Source organism: Camarhynchus parvulus, chromosome 11 (assembly GCF_901933205.1).
Source record: "Camarhynchus parvulus chromosome 11, STF_HiC, whole genome shotgun sequence".
NCBI classification, from domain to species: domain Eukaryota; kingdom Metazoa; phylum Chordata; class Aves; order Passeriformes; family Thraupidae; genus Camarhynchus; species Camarhynchus parvulus.
Genome location: NC_044581.1, coordinates 1,162,274 through 1,184,615, shown reverse-complemented (window position 1 = coordinate 1,184,615; position 22,342 = coordinate 1,162,274). Strand labels below are relative to the sequence as shown.

General features: G+C 48.1%; 1 protein-coding gene across 1 annotated transcript in view; it reads right to left on the bottom strand.

Moving 5' to 3' along the window:
* ANKRD11 (ankyrin repeat domain 11) overlaps nucleotides 1-22,342 on the bottom strand; it is a 128,185-nt gene that overhangs the window by 88,665 nt on the left and 17,178 nt on the right. Inside the window, exon 2 of the mRNA XM_030956197.1 lies at nucleotides 16,886-16,965. The gene's annotated coding sequence lies outside the window, so the exon portion shown is untranslated. The remainder of the gene's footprint in view (nucleotides 1-16,885; nucleotides 16,966-22,342) is intronic.

Below are 22,342 nucleotides of genomic sequence, written 5' to 3'. Positions count from 1 at the left end.
CACCAAATCAGATGCAAAATCAAGTGGCCAAAGCCATGAAGAACAAACCAACCATCTAACATAGAAAACTCTGGAAAACAGTATGGAACAATACTGTACTAATTAAAAAACCTTCCAGAGCTTTCTGTGGGAAGGAGGAATCACCATTATCAGCCCAAGGAAGAAATGAGAAACTCGTCGTGCTCAGCTTGGGAGGGGAAGGGGGACAGTATCTGGATGTGACCTCAGCGTGCTCCTGGTTGGGAGCTGATAGAGAACTGCCCTTGGCAAAGGGAAATTCCGTTACCCAGCACAAGGGAAGGGCCAGGGAGCCCAGCTGGTATCTGTGCTCGAATAGAACCAGTCGTTACCCCAACACGAAATCACTCAGTGAAGGGACACCACTGTCCCTATCACCACACCAGCACCAAACCAACGGGCACAGCCCCAACGCCCCAAAACAGGGTTGGGCTCTCAGGAACCCCCAAAAACACTTGGAAAACGAATCCATAATATAAGGCAGGGCACACATCCTGTTTTTCTGGAGCTATACAGTTTCTCAAGTGTTATAAAAATGATTTGCCACTGAACGAGCCAAATGTATTGGAAAGATAGAAGCAGCGCCTGGGGTGGAAAGAAGGTGTTTTTAGCACGCTCGGGCCAATTAAGATCTCGAAGGTTTCCAAGCGCTCCCCTCGTCTTAACCCAACAGAAGGAAACTGAGTTTAGCAACTTATTTAGGGTTTCATTTGCTAATTTGCAAAAACAAGGAGAAATCTTCCCCTGCTCTCCAGCATCTTGTTGGGGAAGCTCCTGCCAACACGCGAGCGTCGCTGCCAACAGCTCAACCCGGCGTGACCCAAAGTTCTCCCGGCGGTGCCGGCGCGCGGCTGCGGGAACGCGGGAGGGAGCAGGGCTGCAGAGACAGCCCGGGGGGGTTATCAGAACCCTGACATCACAGCTGCTGCAAAACGAACCCTGTGAAAAAACACCACGCTCTGAGCCAAGTTTAAACCAATAAGCCAAGCTTAAACCAGTCAGGGCTCAGGTAACGGAAGAGTGACCCCGTGGTTCACGCTCGAAAGAAGAGAGCTGCTCATGTGCTGCAGGGCTACAGCCAATGAAGCCTTTGGGAAAGCAAAGTTTTCCTCTTTCCCCTCCACACAACTCAAAATGCTACTTTGAGATGACTGTTCTTGGTTTTACACTGATGAGAGTTAGGTCAGAGCCAGCCTTGGAAAGTTTTACTCAGCAGCAGCTTTAGAAACCATAAATTATCTTTAGACGAAGTTTACACACTCCCCCCACAGTGTGACTGCCAGCTCCAGTTCTCAAGGCTCCTCTTTAGACACCACAAAAACTCTCCAAAGACCAGCACAACCTTCACCCAGGCATGGCAGGGCTGAGAGATAATCCAAAATCACCCTTGCTAAGACAAGCACCAGACTAAGGCTGAATTCAAGACTAAGCTTTAGCACTTTCAACCCCAGGCAGGGCCAAAGCTACAAAACCCAGAGAAGAGCACAAACACCTTGAGTTACATCACCAGGAGATTCACTCCTATTGAGATGCAGAAAAAAAATCAAGTACAAATCAAGCAAAGCTGGCTATTTGTGGGCTAAGCCTTAAAATTAAGATGACTTCTTCAAAAAACTTCATTTTAAACTGTTTTTGAACAAACCTGAAGCCAAAAAAGGTAATCAAAAGTGTTTTACTAGCTAAGGGGTTTCTTCCCTCTCCTCAGGTCTATCACAGAGACTTGGCAGAAACTTCAGTTCCCAAGAATTTTAGATATAAACTTAGGAAGAAAACTAGCAAATCCATTCCCCTGGAATGACTGTGTTCATGCTGGGATGTTTGTGGAACACAGAGCCCTAATCCAGGCCTGCAGCTTCACACCCTCAGTGACAAAACAGAGCAGGATGCTGGTCAAAAAGGAAAGCAACATGGGACACACAACCATTCAAAAGGATAAAGCCTGAGGATAAAGGAAGAACCCCAATATTTTGATGGACTGGGACACTGCTTTGGACAATCCTCTCCAGTACTCATTGACAGCAATTCTTTGTGCCATGGGGGCAGATTTCCCAAACCCCAAACGTTCCAGGACAGGCAGTCCTGGCTCTGCTGGATGGGGTCTGACACCCAGGTGGCCACACTGCAGCACCGAGGATGAGCCTGCACGGGGAGCAGGGCTGGCCCTTCCCGAGGCCACTGCTGTGCTCCAGGCTGCAGCAGGAGCCACAGCTGCCTCTGCCCAGCAGCCATGGCAGCTGCCTCTGCCTGCAGGAGCACAGAACACGGGAGGGAACACGGGCATGGCTGGCTCCAGCGAGTTTCAGGCAGCCTCTGGAGCATGGCAGCATTTGGGGACAATTCCAGCAGCATGACAGATGTTGACTCAGGAGCTGTCACTCACGGGCTAAAGTGAGAACATCTGCCACTCTCCTCTCCAAGCGAGCTACTTATGGCAAGAAAATTCTGCACAGAAACCAAGATTTTCAAATAATCTCTCCAGGGCCATGGGGGAAAACACTGACACAGTCCAGGGCATGGAGGGTTTGGGGGTGACTGGAGAGGTGAGTGGCACCTGTGAGGGCTCCAGTTCACAGGTACTTCCACTGCCCTGATGTTCAACCCTGAGTCGACAGGACAGCCTGGAGTGTATTTATTTAAGCTGAACACAAACCCTCAAATGATGTCGGGATCAGAAATTAATGTAAGGTAAGGGAAAATCTTCCAGACAGGGATTAGCTGAGAAACCCCTGCTGGGAACTGGAGTGAGTGCCAAATTGTGACAGGAAAGATTAATACTTCCAGAGGCATTACCACTACAAAACATCTGAGGGAAGAATGTTTTCTAGAATGTTTCCATCTTCAGAGCGAGGGTTGTTACCTGCCACTGCCTCGAAAAACTCCTGCCCAGGTATTTTTAATGCACATTCCAGCACAGGGCAATGGATTTCTCCTATGCCATATATCACTGCTAGGCAAAAATTAAGATATCCTAGAGATAAAGTCCAGAATGTTCCAGAAGTTTCTCCAACTGGTCTCTGCACACTGATGACACCTTCATTGCTCAACTTCCGAACTCCAACAAATCCCCTTCAGGCAGGAGTTTCAGCAAACACCAAGTAGGGTCTGTAAACTTTATTATCTAAGGAAAATGGCTGAGAAAAAGCCCTCAGAACATTCTTTCTGCCCATTGTCAGAAAATTCAAGCCCTCGGCCACATCCCGTGTTCTCATTTTCTTGCGCACTCTTTCATATCTGGTTTTGGCACTGCCCCTACAAGGGCTTTGACTGTGGATCTGTCCACACATTCCAGCAATAAATGACACTAACTGGAGTCATTCTTTAAAATATCTGTCAAATATAATTCTTTCAGTGTTTCGATTCTCACTGACTTGCCCCCACAGAGCTCAGATGAAGTAATAAATTATATGTTCTGCCACTCAATTTTCCCTGATTGTTTGGTAGAACCTCTCCACTAATACCCAGTGATCACCAGCTACCTCGTGGCTTAAGTGGTTTCCAATCATGAAAGATTTATCCACTGTGACTTCCAGTCAATCATGGAGACACTGAAATGGCTCTCAGGCTCTCTCCTCGAGACCACAGCCCAGCAGACAGACTCCAGAGAGGAGGGAAGGCCAATCGAAGTGCTGACTCCAGACACCCAAAAATCACAGAGAACCTCCAGCAGCTGTGTATGAAAAACATCTCTGTGAAGAAGGCAAAAGCCCTGTCCCAGAAGAGCCCTGGGTCACAGCACGTGCAGGGAGCCCTCCCAAACACCCAGCAATTCAGGGAAGAGCTGTTTCCCGGGAGGACACAGAATTCACAGATCACTGAGGCTGGAAAAGACCTCCAGTCCCATCGAGTCCAATCTGTGACTGATCCCCACCTTGACACCAGCCCGGAGCACTGAGTGTCACATCCAGTCACTCCTTGCGCACTGCCAGGGATCCAGGGGCAGCCACAGCTGCTCTGGGCACCTGTGCCAGCGCCTGCCCACCTCACAGGGAAGGATTTCTTCCCAATACCCCACCTAAATCAATCCTCCTTCAGCATAAAACCATGCCCCCTTCTCCTGCCAGTGTCTGCTCTCTCTGTCCCTTGCTCAGATGTATCACCCAGCTTAGAATTCTCTAAAACTCAGCAGCCAGCACTCCAAGAGATGACTGGGATGGAATAGCAAACACCACCTGCAATAGGAGCACACAGGAGGTGACACAGCAGGTGACACCAGTGCCAGGTGACGAGCCAGGACAGTGCCCACACACAGAGCTCTGCTGCCCAGGGCTGCTCAACTGCAGGGTAACACAGCAGCTTCCCAGAGCCTGCCAGTGCAGAGCCACGGGGAATTAATTGCTCCAGAACGAGAACTAGAAGAGTAAGCACAATTTATTTTGCCACATTCTTAAAATGAAATAAGAAAACATTTAAACACTACAGCTTATTTAGATAATACACACTGGAAGACATCTTTTACCGCTGGCAGCTTGAAAGAAAAGAACATAATTACAATTCCAAGCATGAAATGAGCTCTCTTCCACACATGCCTGAACCAAGGCTGACTGTTTCACCAGCTGTAGTGAATCAAAGCCGGCAGGATTCAACAGAAAGGCCCGAGAAGCAGCAGCTCTCTGTGCCTCTAACCTGGAATTGAATGGCACCTGGATCCGGCAGGGCTGCTGAGGTTTTTAGCAGTTGCAGATGTGCAGCTGATGTGGTGCAGGAGCATTTGATCTCCCTGGAATGTGGGACCCTGAACAATGCATCTGTGTGCTGGCCCACCACACGGCCGGGTGTGGGCCCGGGGGACACATAAAAGCCAACATTATACTGCAAGGGAAGAGAAAAAAGCCCCAGCGTGAGCTTGACTGTTGTTTAACTAAGAGAAAAACAATAGCAGCTTTGGTGGAAGTGTGTGCCAGAATGACCAGTGGCCACTTCCAGAGACATTCTTTGTTCAAGTGTGTCCACACTCCCTCGTTCACTGGCACCCAAAAATCACAAAGGTACCGAAGGGGCTGCGAAACCCAAACCCTTGGCAAGATCTGCACCTCCTGCTCCTCACATAAACAGCTCAAACAGCTCCAAACTGCAGCTCTGGGCATTATGTCTGCACTGAACCAAGCCTGGAGCCTGCCTATTGGGAAGCAGCAGTGTGACACACATCACAAACCCCATCACTTCCCCCACAGGCTGCAAATCCTCACCCTGCACCAGGACAAAGAACCCCAGCTACGACCCCTCCTGCAAACCCAGGCTGAACTTCACTCACAGCCCTGGGAGAGCCCCCAGGCTCAGTGCTGTGTCCCCCAGAGGGGCTGAGCTCCTGGGACAACCAGAATGCCTGGCTTGGCCACCAGCAGCACAGGTACACAGTGCCACAGGCGTCCCTGCAGCCAGGGCAGGACAGCACACAGAGCTGAGCAGCACAAACACAAGCACCAAACACCACGGCATTTAACGCTGTTAGACTGAGAGAACTCCAACTCGAGCCTGCCCTGGAACACAGCTTTCCACAAGAACTGGATTCTTCAGAGAGGAGGAGCTGGGAGAGCTGCTGCCAGGGATTCTGCTGGGAACGAGGGGAAGCCCATCTGGGAGGTTTGTCAGGCTATCTATGAAGTTATCCTGACCTCCAGAATCACCCCTTGCAGGTACAAAACCATGAGCATGGCTCTCAGAGAAGTGCTCCTAACATGACCAAGAAAAGCACAAACTATCACTCTCAGCGGAAAGAAGTGGGCATTTCCCTGTCCCCTCTACACAGATAATTCCATATGACACTGGCAGCACCACAGGGATAGGCACAGCCTTCTGCTGGTTGCTTACAAGGTAAAAGAGAAGCAATTCAAATAAAGAAAGGGGTTTAGGTCACTTTTTTTATCACCTCAGCTGAATTAAAATGCAATATTGAAATTGCAGTAATTTCCATATGCAACTTTAGCTACTCCATTAAGCTTCATATAGAAAGTTTAAAAATAGGAATGGCTACAATAAACTAAAAATCAGCAAATCTGACATAAAACCACCAAAATTATGAACATCTATATAAAATCACACAAATATTAGTGCATGTTATATATACATGTGTCTGTGTGTGCAAAATTACTTATTCTGCCTGCAGTCATCCCTGCTACAGTGATCTTTCCTTCCCCGTTTTTCAACCCCAAAAGGATTACCATTTCTTTCCAGACAAGAACTTCTGCCAACATTCTGGAGGGCTGAAGTCCAAACCACACATAGTTCAACAACAGCAGAGTTGAACAAAAAGGAAAACTGGAGCTTTTTTTATTTTAATTATACCTTGTGAAAGTATGGCTGAGCAGGGGGAAAAAGCAGTCCAAGTCATTGATTAATTCCAGAGTAATGAAGAAAGTTCATGGCACACTGCAATATATATTTTACTAAATTCACTGGATTTATCACCAGCTTTTAATGGCTAAACTGGAGGTGGCTCTCCAGGAAAAATCCCACTGCTTGAATTCTCACACTGGAATGGCCGGGAGTCCCCAAATTAATAATTTTACAGGCAAGGGTTTCATAACTGGGCCAAAGCAGGGAATTGACGGTATACATTCTTCCTCACCCAGCAGAAAAAAAGCCAGGATCAAGCTCCTTTCCCAGGGATCCCCAAGGTTTTAACAGGAACAAAAATTCCAACTTTGCAAAATTGCAAAATCCAGCCTCTTTCAACACCTTTTAATTGAAGCCATGCCAGGAGCGTGTCTGGAATTCTGAACCCACTTTCTCCGGAGCTGGAGCTCTGAGCTGGCAGCATCAGGAACAGGAGCTTTTCAGAACAAAAACATCTAAATCTGCATCAAGGGGTAAAGCCATGAAGAATTCCAGGAGAAAAAAAGACTGAAAAAGAGCAACTGGGAACTAGGGCTACTCCAAGGTACCTGATGGATCCTTAATGCTGAACGTTCCAATGTTAAAGCCACGAACACTTATGGTTTTAACACAAACTGTCTCACTCCTCTGCCCAGGACACTCTGTCCTCCTTGTTTATATCCAAGAGCTGTTCCAAATAAATGTATTAAGGACTAGGAAAAAAAAATAGAGTCCAGGACTTTCTTCATTCCTCAGAGCTACTGTAAATTAAATATTAATACAGAAACTATTTCTGTGAGCAAAGGAAGCTCAGCACAGAGAGGTTTGTTTTTTTTTACCTCACAAAAATATTCACTTTAAAGTGACACCTGACCTTAAAGCCACCACATCCTCCAGGGCAGAAGCATCAGTGGCAGCACAGGATTCCTAAATAAGCTGTCCCCACTCAAAACCATACAATTTGTATGGTAACAGCACAGAAAATCACTATATTAGAGGGTAATTTTAATACTTTAATATAATTATTTAATTCAGCGTTACAAAGGGGTCAGTCTCAGCCTGGGGCAGTGTCCTGGAGGTATCCAAATTACAGACAGAAGCGCCAGAAGACACCAAGAGGTGATCAAACCCACAGTTCATCACTTCCCTGGCAGCTTTTAGTGTGCAAACCATCAAAGCTGAGCTTCTTTGTTCCCATCCTTTTGCTCCAGAGCCCAGAGGCCTTGGGAATGAGACACTGAGGAACAGCCCTGGCTGGGCCAAGAACACATCCCTGGAATTCCATGCTGTTGTTATGCCCAGCTCACTGCTGCAGCCATCCCTTCTCAAGGTCTCATTAATGCTCTGTCTCATCATGGCCTGGGCTCACTCAGACCCAGCTCTGTGCCCAGAGCCATTTCACAAGGATGGAAACAAGAGATGCAGCAGCTCTGAAGGCTCCTGCAGGCACAGAGATGTTCATCCACATTCCTCTCATGGAGTCACAAATGGTTTGGGCTGGGAGAACCTCAAATCCCATCCCATCCCACCCTGCCATGTCAGGGACACCTCCCACTGTCCCAGGGTGCTCCAAACCCCAATGGCCAGCCTGGCCACTGCCAGGTGTCCCAGCCTGGCTCCAGCCCTGGGGCAGCCCCAGAGCACCGCTGGATGAAACCCTCCCCTGGGGTCCCACACTCCCTGCAGAGCAGGAATCAGCCCCAAGGACGGTCTCCAGCTACAGCAAACCCAAACTGCACTTCAACTGGAATTGTGGATGACCTTCAAGTAGGGGACACTTAAAAATACATCTGCATGTGCACATAGAGCTGTGGGTGTTTTAAATGCTTTCCTACCTCAGCAAGCTTGAGGTCAAGGGAATGAGGGAAGTTTCTCTACTTTATATACTCGAGGGTTTGGCTAAATTCATATATTCAGGCTCCCCTTATAGCACTAAATAACCAAACACTGCAAGGAGAAAGAGAGGAGAATTTAGCAAAGGAAGGAGAATTCAGCTGTGTGACACCTTGCCAAAGGCAAAGCCCAGAGGAGCTGCTACCAGTTGGTTTAGACAGAGATTTCCTTCAGACTCTTGTAAAAGCAGCATTAAAAATGAGAGGAAGAAAGGATTCAGGACTGGGCAGCTGCTACATCCAGCTGCAGCCCTGACTGGTGACAGGAAAAGAATACATGATTATTTTTCTTCATTATTTGTTTCCATGTTTTTATTTTGTCCAATTATTTACTACCTGTTGCTATTTGATTTTGACTCCATATAACTTCCATGTAGCATTAAAACTCTGTAATTATGCTAATGAACATAATTTACCAGACAGTAACAAGTAGATTCTCTACCAGTCTCTAAGGTTACTCAAAATAATCAGAGAAACATGGAATATCCTGAGTGGGAAGGGACCCACAAGGATCATTCAGTCCAGGACACCCCTGGTCACCAGAGCAGAGATCAGAGCTGCCCTTCCACAGGAATTCACAGACAGAAGAAGAGTTGGTTTATTCCTCTATTATTACCCTAAACCTCTCCAAAGTTACAGTTCCAAAGCAAAGCTCTCCAATGAATTTCTTTCCACTAACTTAAAATAAATTTCCCTGAATGTTTATTTCCCACATTATCTTCAACCCAAACGTGCATTTCTCTTACAAAAGTTAATTCCAATTAAGAGAACGCTGAAAGGCTTCCTGCAAAAAACAACTACAGGATATTGGCAAGACTACAAGAATGAGGTAAAAACTACTGAAGACAACAAAATAATTTTCTTCTGACTGTGCAACATAAAAAGAAAGTATATTTCTCATATGACACCAGCAATAAGTTTAGGACCAGCAGAAAATAACCAGAGCTATTCAGCACTGACCTTTGAATCCTTGTACCGTTCAACAGCTTAAAAATTATAAAAATTATCAAAATCAGAGCACTCCTCCCATCATACCCACTCACATCCATCAAGCTGACCTTCAATTCCTTCAAGTATTTGTCACCTCCAAGCTGGAGGTGCCACATGCACGTGACCACATCCAGCTCTCCTGCTGCCCTCCCATCTTTCACCAAACGGGCAAACAAACTGGCTGCCAAGACCTCCAGGAAATTCAGAATTAAGGTTAAATGTTCAGCAAGGAAACCAAGGACAGTCACAGGGAATGTGCTCTGAAAACCACCTGGCTCTGCCCCATGGAGTCTGGGCCTCCCTGCAAGGCACACGACAATTTCTGAACTACAACTTTTCCTCAAATGCTCTGGGGCCTGAAAGCATTAACATTTTGTAAGGGTACCCAAGGAATTGATGGCTGTATTTTCACATTATTGCATGCTAGGATGAGTCCAGGCACACCAACTCCATCAAAATCCAACCTTTCAGATCAGACAAAAAACCAACTTCTGCCACTGGTAGAACCCTCAGCATTTGTTATGGAGCTTAGATAACCACCAAAACAAACACCTGGAAAACTCAGCTCTGGTGACACAGTGAGGAAGAGTGTAAAATCTCCAACAAACACCAGGCCTCAGGCAGGAGAGCCATGGAATTATGGGGTGCTTTGCATTGGGAGGGACCTTGAAGCTCATCTCCACCCCCTGCCATGGGCAAGGACACAAAGACCAGGTTCCTCTGGTGTCACCACCTGCAATGAAAACACCACCAGTCCCTGGGGCCTCCTGCCCCAAACACTAACAGGGTTATGTGACAGCAATTCATCTTGATTTTGCAGTTAAAGCCCAGCAGTGCAGTGTCACTGGGATAACACAGGCTATCTGCAGCGCTCTGTGCCTGTCCTACAATCACTGCTGGCTTTGGTGCTCCTGTGACTGCCCAGGAGAACCACAGCCACCACCAGGGCCAGCCCACTGGCACTGTGAACTCACTGGGGCAAAACTAAACGAAAAATAGGACTGCATGACCGATTTTACTTGCAAAAGCAAACACAGCATCCATTTACAGTGGCAATTTCCCAAAATAACCCGTACACATGGCTGCTGTCCCTGCTCCTCTGCGAGAGGCTCATCAAGAAAGGTGACAAGCACATTCCTGGCTGATAAGGGAGCCCCATGCACCCAGCTCCCCAGAAATAGCTGCTGTGCTCCAAAGTAACCTCCAATATCGATAACGACAGAGATTTAAATTTCAAATAAATTTAGATGAAAGATTAAAGCCAGCTCCAGCACCGTGGAGATGCTTGTCTTCCATAATGAAGGAGCCCATAAAAATAACAAGGGAGAAGATTTACACCCAAGCTCCTCAAAAAAAAAAAAAAAAAGGGAATGAATTACTGATTTTTGCAGCTACTTAGTGGTAGGAACAGATGGTTCCAGGCAATAGTATTGACAACCTCCCAAGCTCCCACCCCCAAAGGTGAGCTGCTAAGTCTGTTCCAAATTCAAGAGTTAAAAACGTCGCAGCTGAGGCTGCTCTGGGGGAAGCTCAGGCAGTCCCACAGCTCCAGAGCTGCCCTTTGCCCACTGCTGCTCTGCCTGGCCCTCTCCCAAGGGCTGTGCCTGCCCAAAGCACCCAAGGCAGCTCCTGCAGCCATCTGCCCGCCCCAGGACCAGGCAGGGCTGTGGGAAGGGAAGGCAGGCCAGGGATGAAACAGCTCTGAGGGAAAGCAGAGCTCTCAGTGTTTGTCCACCAACTCAAAGCCACTTCTGAGGCCAAAGCCAGGCGTGTCAGCTTCCCAAAACAGCCAGGCACAGGGAGCAGTTCTGGGAATTCCAGCCCCTGGGAGCCTCTGCCACGGTGGGCACAGCCCACGGCCCCTCACTCCCTTCATGTCCTCGAGTTCTTGCAAAACGCCCAAAACCTCCCCTCTCCCAGCTCCTGCACGTCTCCAGCAACTGGAAACAATCAGCCTGTCCAGTCACAGCCCAAGATCAAAACACTCCCTAAAGCAGGAACTTGCTGAACACAATTCAGCTTTGGATTCCTGGAGAAGTCCAGCAAGCTACCATAGAACAGGGATAACACCCAGCAGCAAAAAAAAACCTGCTGGAACACCTGAGTGAGTCCTCAAGCCAGGGAGGAATGAGGCTGAGGCAGCAAAGCTCAGCCCTTGTTTTCCCACTGCTCCAAAACCAAAGCTGTGCCAAGAATTTAGCCAAGGAAAAACATTGCTAAGGCCTGCTGCCCATCTCCACACTCAGCATGGAACTACAGGATGGTTTGGGATGGAAGGGACCTCAAAGCTCATCCCATCCAGCCCTGCCAGGAGCAGGACACCTTCCACAAGACCAGGTTGCTGCAGGCTCCATCCAGTCTCACTTTGAACACTTCCAGGATGGGGCAATCCAACATTTCAGATTTATTTTTAGAACTGTTTTCTGGTTTTGTCAGAAGTCCCCTTCCAAGGGCTATCAGTGAGGCAGATCCGTCACTTTTGCCTTTGCTTTCAATAACCATTTCCCACTTTTCCAGGCACGTATGACAGAACCAGGCCCAGGCTGCACTTCCCTGTTTGTGTCAGACACTTGGGTGGCTCAGCCAAATCACCTTCCATATGAGGTTTCCATAAATTCGCGCTGGGAACACCTCTGAGGCACAATTCCCACCTCACAGGGTGTCCAGCAGCTGACCTGCTCCTTGGACAATGACTGTCCCACCTGCAGCTCCACTAAAGGTGCCCAAGGCACTGATGCATCTCCCTCAGCCATTGCCATAGCAGGCATGAATTCCCTGCACTCAAAATCACTCCCCTCGCTTAAAAAGAACTAAAATAACTAAATCCTAAAGAACTCAGGATTTGAATGTGAAAACCTCAGGATCACCACTACCTGCACAAAAGGGGAGGGAACAAGAACACCCCAAGCTTCATTCCAGAGCTACAGCAGGAGAGCCTGGTCCTCCCTGTGGGCCTTTGGCCCGTGAGCTCCAGAGGTGGGAACATCTTGCACACCTCCTGCTGCCAAGAGCATCATCTGCTCTTAATCACAGCCCATGGATACCTCTGGAAAACAAGGCATTGCAGCCACACCATGTGTCACGCTGCCACTTCACTCCCAGCCAGTGTCACTTCCTCAGGGCGGCGGCCACAACTTTCAAGAGCACGCTTGGGTGCCCTGTGAACACCCATAAATAAATAAAACCCTGCTCACCGCCCCACAACCTGCCCCCCAGCACTTTTACTTTCCCAAGAGGTCACACCCAGGAGCACCGTTGCACAACAATGGAAGCAGGAACTGGTCAAGAAACCCACAGATCCCTTCCCAAAAACCCAGCCTGCCTGTGGCACCCGGGCTGGGGGGCTCAGGAGCCTTCTCTGTGAAATAACAGCCTGGCAGTTCCTGGAAATGATGATCCCGTGCACTGTCTGCTTAATAAACTCATTCCTAAATGCAAACGGGATTTTTAAGTGTACATTACACGTTAGTTGATCTTAATCTACAAAATTCATAACCCAGAAGTGTGCATTTTTCAGTGCACATTACATGAGCTGATATAAATCTACAAAATCTTAATTCAAAAGCATATTTCTTCTAAAAATGAGATTTTTCTGATCACAATATAGCCCCCCCCAGAGAATAAAATTATTCAAAACCAAGGAGATTCAGAGAAAAAGCCCAACCAACCATCTTGCTTCTTTTCAAGCAGTTATTGACATGGTTTTATCTAGTTCTAAACACTAGAGGAAGCAGTAAAAGGGCTGTATTTGGTTGTGGGTTGCTCTCACCAAGAACTCCCATCTGTGCCATGGTGAATAAATGGACCAAAATTACACCCAACGAACAAGTCAAGCAAGACATTTTTCAAAGCAGCCCCTGCTCGGCTCAGGTCTGTTCATTAAGGTGCTGCATTGTGCTCCAGCTTGGCTTATTAGCAGTGGAAAGGTCAGGGAAAGTGAATTAATGGAAGTGCTGCGCTCTCCAACATCTGACATGCAGGAGAGGAGCCTCCCTACCTACACTGCTCCTGAAAGGTACCTTCAAATTGAGGGCATGTAGGTGGCACCTGCCAAAAGTGCCATGTGAATAACGTTGGCAATTTAACAAATTCTGGGAAAATACAGAAAACTGTAAAAGCAGCAATTCAACCACTCAAAGCAAATGCTTGTGCTGAGATTACAGTTGAAAAAGCAGCTTTTTCATGGGGACAGGGGAAAGGATTTAAAGCTCTTTCCTGTAGGTCTCAGCAGGGTTTTGTGTCCAAAAATTCAAGGCTTGTTTGACCCACAAAGAACTCCAGGCTCACAGTTAAGCCGCCCCTGCTTAACCTCTGCTGGCAGTGAAGATAGGGGTTTAAAAGTTAAATTTAGACTGTGTGCCTTCAGAACACAGCCACACAAACATTCAGTGCTCATGAGGGCCATGCAGACCCATCTCACACACAGGGGGGACAGGGCAGGAGCTGGGGTGTTCCCCAGCAGCCCCACCTCCCCTTCCCAGCCCACACAGCAGAACAAACCCAAACTGGCTCTGCTGAAACACTCTGGGCTGGCCTGCACCTGGAGAGCCTCCCAGCTGCTTCATGGAGCCTCCAAAATCCCTGTTTTAACAAGAGAAAGGGCTCCAGCAGAAGTCAGCAAACCCACAAGCCACACAGCTCTGCTGCTTTAATGTTGCAATGAGCCATGGAATTGTTTGGGTTGGATGGGACCTCAAAGCTCATCTCATCCCACCTCCTGCCATGGCACGGACACCTTCCACTGTCCCAGGCTGCTCCCAGCCCTGTCCAGCCTGGCCTTGGGCACTGCCAGGGATCCAGGGGCAGCCACAGCTGCTCTGGGCACCTGTGCCAGGGCCTGCCCACCCTCAGAGCCAAGAATTCCTTCCCAAAATCCCATCTAACCCTGCCCTCTGGCAGTGGGAGCCATTCTCTGTGTCCTGTCCCTCCATCCCTGGCCCAAAGTCCCTCTCCAGCTCTCTTGGAGCCCCTCAAGGCATGGGAAGAAGCTCTGAAGGTCTCTCCAGGGTCTCCTCTCCCACAATCCCAGCTTTCGCAGACTATTAATCCCCCTTGTTCATGGCTTCTCCTCCTCAGGCCTGGCTTCATAACAAACCAGCTTCTCAACCCAAAAGCCAACATTTCCATACCCTAGGACCCCATGGAAAGGGTCCACAACAACCAACACTCTAAAGACTCAATGTACACTGCACTGCCATAGGGTTATCCTCCAGCCTCCCTGATCCGGAAGGGGTAAGAACTGAAACACACAGGAAAAAAGGCAGCAAGCTCAGAAGAACAGTTCCTGCAGAGAAATATCTCCCTGGTGGAACAGTGAGCTCCATTTCCCCAGAGCAGCAAGACCTGAGAGCTGTTTGTGAACACGTTTCAGAGCATTAATAGAAAAACAGCGAGCAGTTAAGTGAAGTCACGTTCCAGCTAAACAACGCTGCCATTATTGCAGCATCTGACTTTGTGAGGACAATTCAATGCTGGCAGTGTATTGTAATTGCTTTTCCACTCCAGGCCCCAGCTTTACAATCTGCCCTTCTCGGGAGGTCAGAGCAGGGCTGCAGCTCGGAAAGCAATTCTGCTCCTCATTCATCCCTTTAATCCCACACCTGCATATTCATCAGGAGCTCCCTGAAGCACCCCTGCCACAGCCACCAGCACAGCTTGGAGGGAGCCTTGACCCCTCTGCTTCCCCTGGGAAGGTGTGGGGAACACGGTGGCACCAGCCAGCTGTTGCACCAGTGCTGGGGTGCAAGGGGGTCACCCCAGGCCAGGCCAAGCCCAGAGTGGTGCAGCCACTACTGCTGCCAGCAGCAAAGCCAGCAGCAAGCACCACTGCCCAGACAAGCTGTGCCTGCCCCAGCCCTGCGAGTGTCCAGGGCTTGGAGCGACCTGGGCTAGGGGAAGGTGTCCCTGCCCATGGTGGGGGTGGAACCAGATGTGCTTTAAGGCCCTTCCAACCCAAACCATTCCCTGATTCTGCAGTGACCTGGCTTGCTTCAAGCAAACCCTTCCAAACAGGGCTGTGCAAACGCACCTGAATTTTGGGTAAGTTTTTGTTGTCCTGGTTTGAAAAGGACAGTTTGCATTCAAAAAGCCCAACGCCACTTACTCCAAAACTCAGAAGGAAAAACCTTTGACCCCAGCTATGAAATAAAACAGACAGCAAACAACAACCAGCCTGATTTATAATTGATGCCAGGGCTGAGCTGGGTTTTTCAGGGCCCTGCAGAGCTCCCAGGAAGGAGGGCAGAGCTCCTGCACACACCAGGAAAAGAGCTCACACCTGATACACTTTAATTATCTAACAACACTGCCAGAGTCACCGATGCCTGCTCTGCTTTGTCTTACTGTGAAAGGCTTCTCCTGCTATTAATATTCACCAGGGGAAGCTGAAATAACATCTTGTCTGCATCTGAATACTTCGAAATTATCATGGCCACACTAAACACAACCATTTTTAATTTTTTTTCCTCAAAATCCAGGACAGAAGACATCTCTCAGCCTGCAGAGGCAGGGCTGCACACACTGAGCAGCTCTCCAGCAGGAGCCTTCCTCATGCTGACAACCTCACCACAAATAATCCCTCTGAACCCAGAGGTCAGCCAAGGACCCAGGGCCCCAAGGCAGCAGCCACACTCTGTATGATCCACTGGGAGCCTTCCCCATAGGATTTCTGGCCATGCTGGGGGTGATCTGAGCCCCACACAGCCCCCCTTGACAGGCACTGCCCACCAAGTTCTGCTCATCTCCCACCACACCAAACCAAACCACCAGCACAGCACAAAAACCCAGCCGGAACAGCCCCCTGCTCATCTCCCACCACACCAAACCAGCACAGCACAAAAACCCAGCCAGAACAGCCCCCTGCTCATCTCCCACCACACCAAACCAGCACAGCACAAAAACCCAGCCAGAACAGCCCCCTGCTCATCTCCCACCACACCAAACCAGCACAGCAATAAAAACCCAGCCAGAACAACCCCCCCTGTCTCCAGCTCCAGCCACACCACTGGGATTTCCAGGACAGCACCAGCCTCTCCCACCCAGTCGCACAAAACAGAGGCAAAAAAATCTCATTTTTCCCCCTAAATTCCACTCTGAGACAGCCTGTTATTTCTGCATCTGTTAATGCTCCCAAAAAGTTGAATCCTAACATTGCATCCAACTGTAGTCTCAGCAGATTGGGAGGTTTCTCTGCCCAAAATGAAACGTAGGTGCCATCTGTTTCAATTAGGCTAATCACAAGGAGACATATCACTGGGAAACTTAGAGACTTTGGGTTTTTTTCAAGACATTTTGAAAGCAAAGAGAAAGAAAGAGGTATTATTTAATACTCAGCAGTCAGCAGCACCAACAAGCTGCACAGTCTGCTGGGCAAACCTGTGCTGGAACTGCCCACGCAGGAAAGTTCACTTTTATTTCACTGAGGTCAGAGAAAAACTTGCTATATTCAAAATTTTCTAAAATTAAAAAGACATCTCAGGACTACAGACAACTCCCAAAATATTCTCGGTTAGTACCTTTTATATATGCCATAGAACTTGCAATTTTTTGCTTTCAAATTTCATAAAATAAAGAAAAACATTTGAAAAAGACAAAACCAAACAGTCCAACAGAGACACAAGGGCTTGTGAGGGAATAAACCAGAAATTTTGGACAGAAGCAAAGTCAATATTTACCGATTCCATAGCTGAAAGCTGTTCTTCACAGGACATATATTAAAATCCAACAGAGGTGTGTCCCAAAAACGCAGTGTAATCTGAAAAACACAGGAATTTGTTCATTAGAAAATTAAAACAAGTGAATTTTATTCACAACACGCACACGGGATTTGAGTACATGAAGGTTACCAAGTACAAACCCTTGCCTAATCCACAAATAAACTTCCTGATAACAACTCTGCACAAACAGAGGAATAAAGGAAAGAGTGGAAGCTCAGCCAAGCATTCACCTCCTTCCATAACTTTCTGATAGTAGTTTTTTTAAAAAATCACCTGCTTCAAGGTTCCCGGAACCATCTGGGTGGGCTTAGAGGCATTTGATTTACAAATGAGGGTGTGTCACCCCCAAACCCTGAGCAGCTCACAAACCCAGAGACAGGCAGGGCCAGAAGGAGCTCGTGTGCCAAGAATTCACCTTCCCAAACAGCCCCCATGGAATTACCCATGGCACAAGCACTCTCCTTCCAAGCACAACTTTGCTCTCAATAGCAGTGGATCTATTACAAAGCTCTAACTTGATTTTTTTTTTTTTTTGACCAGCACTTGCTGTACTTTCAAGGATGTTTTTCCAGCTCCAAATTCCCAAAGTGGTGTTTCTGATGCAGGGCAGGAACCAGCAGGAGCTCTCAGCACCCAAGGCAAAGGGGAATTACACTCATTAACTGGCACACATGAAAGGCCTGGCAGGTTCCAAGCCCAAAACCTGCACTCCTCACCATTCCCAAGCTGGAGGAGCTCAGTGGGATGGGGAGGGACCCATAGGGATGGAAATGAGCACCCTGAGGCCTTGGGAGCACTGGGCCTCCCCCAGCCCCAGTGATGTTATTCTGGTCTGCTCAAACAGGTGAAAGGGTGAACAGCCAGCTCACATCCTGCTCATGCCAAACCCCCCAGATCCCCCATTCCATCCAATCTCTGAGCACTGCAGACCACACTGAGGGACACAGTGACCAACCCTGCTCCAGTTACACTGAGGAAATCTGAATTTCTTCCCTCTCAGAGCTTGTGACAGTTTTATGCTTTACCGCCTCTTGCCACCTCACAAACAACTTCCCTGATGTACTGGATTTGGACAGCTGCTTTCCAAGGGGATGGTTCCTCCCAAGAACCATCCAGGAGAGACTCTGAGGCCAGCTGGGACTGACACACAGTGGAGGAGATCAGGAACCCTGGGAGAGCCTTGTTTGTTTTGGGAAACTTTCACTCCCCAATGAAAAGCCAAAGGGAAGATGTCCAGATGAGCAACGCAGCTGCATCCAGGGCAGAGCTGCTTCCAGCTGGGCTGAGGGAACTCTTGGGAACCTCACTGGAAAGAACAGGCCAAAATAAACCCCAAAACCCAGAGGAAGATGTGAAAGCCCAAGGTCCTGACTCAAAGAAAGGAATCCTACAGCAGGTAAACTTCACCACATGAGCAAAATTGAAGTTTTCTGGCATTTTCCTTTGAGAAGAGTAAAGGAGATGCAGACACATGGTGACCTCGTGGACTCTTCCAAGGCCCAGGAGCCCTGGGGCACTGAGGGATCCCCTGATGGGAATGCAGCCCTGTGGAGCACATGGCAGTGCTTGCACAGCACCTTCTCCAGCAGGATTCCCCTGCTCCTCCATCCTCTTCTCCATAGGAACAGTCACATCATTAATTAGCATTTCAACAGCAATAAGAGATAAAGTGGGGGGAAAACAGCTGAACGTCCAACTGCATTGTCTGAACTGCAGCAGTGCTGCTCGCTGACAGCAGTGACTGTCAGGGAACCATGGAATGGTCTGAGTTGGAAGGACCCCACAGTTCATCCCATTCCATCCCCTCATGGGCAGGGACACCTCCCACTGGCCCAGGCTGCTCCAACCTGGCCTTGGCCACTTCTCTGGGCAACAACTGTGATCAAAATTACCAAAAAGTCTACAGAGATCAGTCCCAGGACACTGACAGACCATTTTCAAGGTCTATTTCCAGCTGCTTGCTGGCCCACATACAGCAGATTTATTCATTCCTTGGCTCACACATAAACATACATAAAGCATCGTAACGCTGAAACAGCGACCACACGTGAGCCAAGTAATTTTCACAAGGAACATGGCACCATTTTTAAATGAAATTGTTATCAAATCACTTAGGAATGCAGCAAATCCTCCAGTGGGAGATGCCCAGCACAGCCTCTCTGGCTGTACGTGGTCGGGTCACTCACACAACGTTCCTGCTGCACGGAATCCAACACTGCAATTTAAACCCATCTCCACTTCCAACAGCCACATTATAATTAATAAACACATCTAGCCATCCCATTTTCTTAGCTTTAGCTGATGAAAATGTATCACTTCACAAAGTATCATCACTGCCCTTGTGCCTCCTGGGATCCTGCAGGGCTGCCCATGTGGACAAGGCTCCAGCCCTGCTGCGCTCACTGTCCTGCACAGGAGCCCCTGCAGTGCACCACGGCACACACTGCTCTGCCTGTGCCTTGAAATGCTCATGCCAACACCAAATCACCAAGGGCTCAAGGTGGCCAGGTTCTGGTTTGCAACAGGTTCATTCTTGCAAGACTTGGGACACTTTATTTTCTGTTAACACAAAGCAGCTTGGAAACCCTGAGAAAGCAGACAGTTCCACCAAAATAAATACATAAATGTTTAAACTTCTACATTTTCCTACCAACTCATGATCTGAACACTGACCACAGGGTCCCTGAGCACCTCCCTGAATCAGTGATTCCTGCTGCACCCACACACAGATCAGGACTTCACATTCAGAGCACAGCATGCAACTCCTGCCAGCATTCCATCGAAAACATTGGGAATTACATAATTCAAACCCCCTTAATGAAAGGGTATCTAGTAACTCCACAGAAATTAGTATGTGAAGATGGAAAATGCTTTACAATCCCAAGCTGTGACCTGAAAAATACTGACATTAGCTGTAGACTCTTCACACCAGAGCAGCTGGGATGTGGCAGCAACACCAACTGGTCCCAGCAGCCAGGGGGGAATTGGCTTCCTTGAAGGAACAAACCAGTTCTCTGGTTTATTCAGAGTCCCCTACAAGGGTCCCCATGAAAAATGTGTTTGAGATTCCATGGTTTCATACACCTCAGTGTTTCTCAATTTGATCTATAATGCAGAAAGGTTCTGCTTAAATCTCCATTTTACAGGGAGCAGGAAAGAAGCCACTGCTGCTGTCTCATCCCAGGAAATCCAGAGGCCAATGTCCCCACAAATGCACTCCTCACCATTAGTGTTTCTTTGAGGGAAGGAGTTGGATTTGGACCCCAAGTCAGACCTGCATCAATTCAGATTTTAGAGACCCAGAACTAAGCAGCATAAGAGGATATCAGAGTTTTAGATTCTGGTTTAGACCAACTTTTGAATGGATAAAATCTCTGGGGAACAAGAGAACCTTTTTCCACAGCACTCATCTGCTTCCCTCAGAATAATTCCAGGAAGAGACAGAATTTCAATAAGGCATCTCTCGGAGGGCTCCAGAGAAAAGACACCCAGGGAAGCACCCCAGACCCACGGAGCTCCTGCTCTCAGATAAGCCCCATTACCTCCCATGCAGAATCAAGGGGGAACAAGTACAGCAAATTTGGAGGGAGGGGAAAATTGGAAGTGTTTTCCAATGCACTCCACAGGCACAGCCTGACAGAGCACAGCCAGAGCTTTCACCTGCTGAAATGGGGAAAAATGCTGAAATCCCACTGTAATTCTAGAACCTAAGAAAACTGAGACTGGGCACTGTCATCTTATTGCAGGGGTTCCATGCTGTTGTCTCCTTATCACAGAAGTTTCATACCTTGTGGTGTTTCTGTTGGGCAGCTCCTCAGAGCACTGACTCTTTCCCCTTCACAAAGCAGCCAACTGACCCCCATTCCCTTCTCAACACCAGCCCACTCTTTTATAGCATTTTCTTCTCATTGGTTACACCTGTGGCCTGTTAAAGTCAGGCCTGATCCTAATCTTTGATAATTGGCCCAGCTGCAGGTCCTTAGGGGTAAGACTGCTTTCTACACTATTTTCTTATATTCTATCCCCCTACAACTGGGCACTGGGGGAAGAACCCATAAGCAGCAGCACTACAAACCCCACAGATATCTCCCATAAATACCCATGGGTTCCTTCTGCTGGGAGAAAATGTGCCACCCATAGAGAAAGAGTGCAGAAATCCCTGTCCCTGGAGCTCTGCCTGTGCCACCCCAGGGAGAGCCAGAACAGCCATGCCCAGCACAGCAGGAAAGCTCTCCTGGCCCTCAAGGGATGGACACTGAACACAGATCATCAGATTTATGGCAATTTCCCTTTAGGAGCCTGGAAAAGCACCCTCAGACCACTTCATGCAGCTCAGGACTCTCTAGAAAGAGGAGGAAAAGAGGAGGTGTGTGCTCTCTAGATCTGAAGGGGGATAAAGAGTTGTTTCCAAGAAATCCACATAAATTTGAGATAAATACCCCTGCAGCCTATCAGGGGCTGCCAGCACAGCCACCCCCAGGCACACACAGAGCAAACCCTCACGTCCCCACCCTTCTCAGAGAGATTCCAGCACTGGGGTGAGCTCCAGGACCTGCCTTTCACTGCAATTTATGAACATTCCCACAACAATCACAACCCAGCTATGCTCAAACACCAGCAGCTACCCAAGTGGAAAGCCAAAGCAAACAGAGAATTTCACTAGTCCTAAAAAAAAAAACAAAAAACAAAAAAACCCACCTTTCAGCATGTTTGATTGTGACAAAATTGTAGCACCAAGTAAAATTTAATTAGATGCCTTTCAGAACAAAAGTAGGTGATATATTCTTGAAGTTCCTTTATTTTGCCCTGCAGATAAGATGTATGCTGAGATATACAGTTTTTAAAGCTTGTGTTGTCTGTGCTACTTGATAAAAAATACAAAACAAGCTGATACTGTACTCAAAAACACAGACACTTGTGTGGGCTGAAGAGCCCAAGGTTTAATTTGTGCCACTGCAATAAGCACAAAGGGCAGGAAAGATGTGATTCCTGGGAAAACAAATTGTGCTTTAAGAGTTTTAACTGAAAGTCTGACATGGACAAGGCTGTCCCTAGGAATGGGGGTTGACAGAAGCCTAAATTCAGGAATGACCAAGCTGTTTGGAGATCTGCAGTGAATTACGGGAGATCAGAATCTGTGGTGACATCACAGAATGGTTTCAGTTGGAAGGGACCTCAAATTTCATCTTGTTCCTGTCCCACCTTGGGCACCTTCCACTATCCCAGGTTGCTCCAAGCCCCTTCCAAGCTGGCCTTGGACACTTCCAGGAATGGGGATTGAGCTCCAAGATGTTGAACTTCACTCACCCAGTGAAGGCAAGAAGGGTGGATGTGTTCTACAATTAAAGCCATAATTTAAGGTGAGCTCACAGCTGCTGTCACAGCTCAGGCTCCTGCTCCTTTCCACTGCTCCTG